Here is a 6,427-nt window from a genome sequence, read left to right as displayed (position 1 = left end):
GGGGCTTTTTTTTTTCAATCCACACTTGGCTTTATGCTCTTGTAGGAATTTAAGTCCCAAGAGAACTGCAAAAACTGCTCACATTCGCAGCTAAAATGCAGAAACCCATGAGTGACAAAATGAGTCTTTGCACCCCCAGCTTTTTGAGGGGGTCCTCTTACTTTCTTCTTGGTATCACTTGCCTAGCTAGTTTTATGTTGACTACTATAAATAAGGAGTCATTGCCCACAAACGTTTACCTTTGGGCAGAGCTGTCTGGAACTAGGCAGTGAGGTCCTACCCTAAAACACGGAAACCTCTGATACTGACAGTTCACGTCTGCAGGCTCCCTCCGAACTGGTGATTCACACAGAGGGGATGCTGGAGCGAGGCTGGGACACAGCATCCCTGCCCTTTGCTACCAGACCTCTCAAAAAACACAGTTCTATACAGAAACAAGAGTCCTGAGGCTCCGAGGTCACACGTGACTTTGAAGTTCAATATTCTCATATTTCATCAGTAAGAAAATGTTTGCAGGTTTGGGGCACAACCCATTCAGTTTTTCCCAGATCTGCCAGGGATGGTTTTGATGAAGGACAAGAAGGAGGAATTTTGATGATCTGAAATATGAGGTAAAAGATTATATAAGTAATAGGGGAGAACAAAATAAGAGGGCCTAAAAAATAATCTTGTCAAGAACCTGTTTATAGCCGATGGTGATTTAGAAATATGGGGGAATAGAAGAAACGAGGTGATAAACATCAAATACTTGTATATAAGTATTAAAATGGTAGTTGAGAGTTTATTTCAAGAGGAAAAGAACCAGTAGAAGAGTTCATTTTTGCTATTATTCATATTTCATAGATGCTTAATGTTAAATAGATTTCAGGTAAAATATACCAAATAAAATCTGTCAGCTACTTATGATGCCTGTACCCACCTCACATTCACACCTGTATTAACACTTGTGGATGTGAGGTGGCAGTGTTGTACACACTGCACACTGTTTAGCTAGAACACATACTAGAAAAAAAAAAAATTGTCCAGGGAATTTTTGGTCATTCAGTGGTTAGGACTCTCACTGCCAGGAGGCTCTCACTGCCAGGAGCCCAGGTTCAATCTCTGGTTGTGGAACTAAGATCTCACCAGCCATGCAACAAGGCAAAAAAAAAATATTCCAGCGGAGGTTAATGAGTAGTCACAGATACATGGAACAATCAGACAAGGGATAACTATATAAACAGATTTTAATATGCTTCATTGTTGTTCTTCTGCAGAAATGGTAAATAGCATACCTGAACCAAATATAAACATATTGTAAGTCTAATAAAAACATTAACAAATTATTTTGCAGTTTTAATTGTAACTGGTTAAGAAGTCAATATTGCATTTAATCATAACTGGTTATTAATACAAGTAATACTAGTATTCCTGAAAGGTTTTCTATAGATCATATTTCTATAAGCTAACACATTTTCTAATGATTATTTTAGAATCAAAATCAAAAGTGCTATTTTTATAAATTAATTCAGTGCTAAGAAAATAGCCTTCTAAAATATAGTACCCTGGACAGTCACTCTAGGAAACAATATAGTATTATTTAGCAACACTGAACCTGTACATTTTCTATGACCCAGCAATTCCATCTCAGGAATGCACTCAGGGACTTCCCTGGTGGTCCAGTGATTACGAATCCACCTTCCAATGCAGGGGATGTGGATTTGATCCCATCTGGGAACTAAGATCCCACATGCCATGTGGGGCAACTACTCACCACAATGAGAGAAATCCCGAACACTGTAAGGAAGACCCAGTGCAGCCAAAATTAAAGAAAAAAAATATACTCAGAAGAAAGTCATACATGAGTTGTCAAGAGTCACATATGAGATTGTGTGAGTCAAATAAGTCATACCCTGGAAATAGATCCATGATATGTCATGAATAAAGCAGGCTGCAGAACATTATATACAGCTTGATTCCCAGTTTTGAAAAAAGAACTCTGTGTATGTCTATAAACATGTGCAGTATATGATTATATATCTGAGTCTCTATATAGTTGTTAACTCTGGGGAGTGAAAAGAATGAAGAATTTACCTCGCTACATTATTTGGCTTCACAGATATAGAAAATATGCTTGTTGTTGCCAAAAGGGGGGTGGGGGTTGGGAGTAGGAAAGATTGGGAGTTTGGGATTAGCAGATGCAAAGTATCATATATACGATGGATAAACAACAAGGTCCTGCTTATAGTATAGGGAACTATATTCCATATCCTGTGATAAACCATAATGGAAAAAAATGAGAAAATACATATATATATGTATTTCCTCATATATATATATATATGTATGTATAACTAAGGGTTTCCCTGCTCAGATGGTAAAGAATCTGCCTGCAATGTGGGAGACCTGGGTTCAATCTCTGGGTTGGAAGATCCTCTGGAGGAGGGCATGGCAACCCACTCCAGTGTTCTTGCCTGGAGAATCTCCATGGACAGAGGAGGCTGGTGGGCTATTGTCCACAGGGTCGCAAAGAGTAGGACATGACTCAGCGAGTAAGCACATGTATAACTAAATCATTTTGCTATACAGCAAAAATTAACACAACACTGTAAATCAACTATACTTTAATAAAATTTAAATATATATATTTAAAGTAACTTCTCTTAGGTCTGCACTTACTCTGCAGGTAGCACAGGTTTGATCCCTGGTCAGGGAGTTAAGATTCCATATGCTGCACAGCATGGCCCCAAAAAAAGAAAATTCATTCTTAAAATTTCTGCTCCTTTCGCAGCTTTATTTACTTAGTCAAGATTCTTCAGAGAAACAAGACCAACAGGATGTATATCTATCTATCTATATATACACACATACACACACAACCAACCTCACAGGGTATCTGCTGTTAAAGTGAAGATATTTAGGGCATCATCTGCTGTTAAAACGAGAGAGAGAGAGAGGACTTCCCTGGTGGCACAGTGGATAGGAATCCACCTACCGATGCAGGGGCCAGGGGTTCAGTCCCTGGGCCTAGAGCCTGTTGCACTGCAGAGAAGCCCATGCACGGCAATGAATAGCAGCCCCCACTCTCTGAAACTAGAGAAAGCCCTCACACAGAAACGAAGACCCAGTGCACCCAAAAATAAATTAACAAAATTATTTTTTTTTAATGAGAGAGATTGATTTCCTTTTTTTTTTTTTTTGGCACACCTTATGGCAAACGGGATCTTAGTTTAGTTCCCCCACCAGGGAATGAACCCTTTCCCCCTGCAGTGGAAGTGTGGAGTCTTAACCACTGGACCACCAGGGAAGTCCAAGATTGATTTCCTTTAAGGAACTGGGTCACATGACCATAGAGGTTTGGTAAACTCAAAATCTGCAAGGTAGTCTAGCAGACGGGAGGCACAGGGAAGAAAGGCAGAGTCCAAAGGCTGTCTGCTGGCAGAATCCCATCTTGCTAGGGGGAAAGAGACGAGTGTTTGATTACATTAAGGCCTTCAGCTGAGGAGGCCCACTCATTATGTAGGATACTCTGCTTTACAACAGAGTATATTTAATCCACCAATTTATTAATAAATGTTAATCTCATCTAAAAAAAAAAACACCTTCACAGAAATGTCCAGAAACATGTTTGACCTAATATGTGGGCACCATGACGGAGAATCCCAGGGACGGGGGAGCCTGGTGGGCTGCCATCTATGGGGTCGCACAGAGTCGGACATGACTGAAGCGACTTAGCAGCAGCAGCAGCAGCAGCATGGCCCAGTCACATCGACACATAAAATTAACCATCACAGTCATCTCTAAGTTATGCGATTATGAATTTAAATTTATTTGCTTTTGGTACTTTTTCTATGATTATGTATTATTATGTGTATTATTTTTATAATAAGAAAATCAAATACATTTTTTCAATAGTTAGGAAAGATTTGCTTTAGCGAGTCTTCTATAATAGCATGGAACTGAGATCATATATACCATTCTAGGTTTTCAGTACACTGTGTACCTTATGTGTGTGGGTGTATGTTTGTCTCTTCACTGGGAAGGAAATCTTTGGAGGGGCCTTCTCTTTTCATGTGTCTATTTACTCCAAGCACAGTACTCGGCCACAAAGCAGACACTCAAAGAATGAGTGGCCAACAAAGGAAAAACATTACCCCCAATCAGTATTATTACTCCACCTCCTCATACAAAACCTGCCCCTATTCTGGAATTTTCTTGAACTCTTCAGACTCCTAGTCTATAAATGGTAACTATGTAGCATATATTTTGAAATTCTGTCAGAAATGCCTCTAACCCCTTGGCCTTTCACTAGCTCCACTTCTATTGCATTAATTTGAATATTCTACCTATTAAACATATGTTTTACTTGAAAAGTAATACATGCTTTGAAAGCAACCTATGATAAAAAAAAAAGAGATGTTTAAAAACTAGATTAATTCTATCATTCATTTAAAAAGAAAAACAAACATACAAAATAGCCAGAAATTTCCTGAAAAAAGATGAAGAGGATCTGGCCCTACCAAATTTTAAAACATATTGTAAAACTATAGTAAATGAAACAATATGGTGTGTATACTTGCAACAGTACACAAGTAAATACCGTCCAAAGTAGATCCGGAGACACCTGGGAATGTAGCACATGCTAATAACTACAGTCATGGTAGAAAACATTATTCCTGAAAAAAAAAAAAATTGGGGTTGTGTGAATTTTTTCCCAAACATCAATAACTAATTCTCCAGTTCTCAGACACCAACTGCCATCCAGAAACTCAATTCAATTCTGACACTATCTAGAATTAAGGGCTCAGTCTCACAAGACTGTCTCCACTTCACACACTAGTTACAAGTCCAGGGTCTCTAAGCTACCCACACTTCTGTCCAACCTGGCTACAAATTTGGGGGTTTCCATAATCCCTTCCATAGGGGAAACTGAAAACTGTTGAGACTGACGCAGTACTCAGGAAATCACTTGACTTAGTAGTTTATTATAAAGGATACAACTCAGGCACACCCAAATGGAAGAGATGCTCAGGACCAGGCATGAGGGGAGTGAACAGATTCCACGCCCTCTGGGTATACCATGCTACCAGGACATCAATGTGTCCATTCACAGATTGTTCAGGCATTTTTATAACCCACCTCCACCCCATCCATTCTCTGGAGGTTGGGGGTAGTGGGCTGAGATTTCCCATCCTCTAATCCCATTTGTTCTCTCTAGGGACCAGCTTCTATCTGAGGTTATCTAGGCTCCCTACTTTGACTCACACCTCATTAGCAAAGACTCATGTGTATTCTAAAGGGGACTGTAGTAGGTAACAAAAGACACCCCTATCACTCAGAAAACCATGGTTTTAGTTAGGTTCTAGGAATCAGGGCCAAAGACAACACATATTTTTTATTCTATCACAAATTCTTATCTCATTCCTTATTAAATTCTAAATGAATAAAACTTTAAAATGAAACAGAAAATCTTGAAAATACAAAGGAAAACATGGGAAATTTTTTAAAACATTTAAGTGTGTAAGGCCTACTTTACACAGCATAGCACAAAATTCAAACATGCATAAAAAAAGGAAACATCTGACTATATGAAAAAAATAAATGTTTAATTGGAAAAGGCATAAATACAAAATACAAATAACACTAGGACAAATTCACTGCAACACAGAAAACTTAAAGAGCTCCTATGAATATTTAGAAACCAAATACAAAACAGAAGACATGACTAGACAGTTCACAGAAAAATACAAATGGTTCCTACTTACAAGATACACTCAACATCACTCTAAACAAATGAAACTTTTAAGATATCATTTTTCACCTATAAAATTGGCAGATAGAAACAAAATGTTAAACATTTTGAGGACATCCTTTCCTTTATATATATATTTATTAAATCATATATACATATATAGGTAACTGATTTAATAAAAATGTTTATTAGCTCAATGATTTAATAAAAATAAGATAATGGACATACTTTGTATGTTACATATTTTCCTGTAAATACTTCTGTCTCCCCCTTTTATGGACACATAAAGTGTGGGTACTGCAAAAATGAAAATATTCTGAATGTTTTTAATATAGTCCATGTTAATATTTTGATGGCCTCTGCCCTTTGAGCTGATGCCTGGGGAATGGTTATAAAAATGAGAACACATTACACATGCTATTTAAACCATGCTTTTCTCCCTTGTGTCATTAAATATGCTTTCATCATCCTCTTGGAGAAGGCAATGGCACCCCACTCCAGTACTCTTGCCTGGAAAATCCCATGGACGGAGGAGCCTGGTAGGCTGCAGTCCATGGGGTCCGCAAAGAGTCAGACCTGACTGAGCGACTTCACTTTCACTTTTCACTTTCATGCACTGGAGAAGGAAAAGGCAACCCACTCCAGTGTTCTTGCCTGGAGAATCCCAGGGATGGCAGAGCCTGGTGGGCTCTTGTC

This window comes from Capricornis sumatraensis, chromosome 3 (assembly GCF_032405125.1).
Source record: "Capricornis sumatraensis isolate serow.1 chromosome 3, serow.2, whole genome shotgun sequence".
Classification (NCBI taxonomy): Eukaryota; Metazoa; Chordata; class Mammalia; order Artiodactyla; family Bovidae; genus Capricornis; species Capricornis sumatraensis.
Note: the sequence above shows the minus strand (reverse complement) of the source record.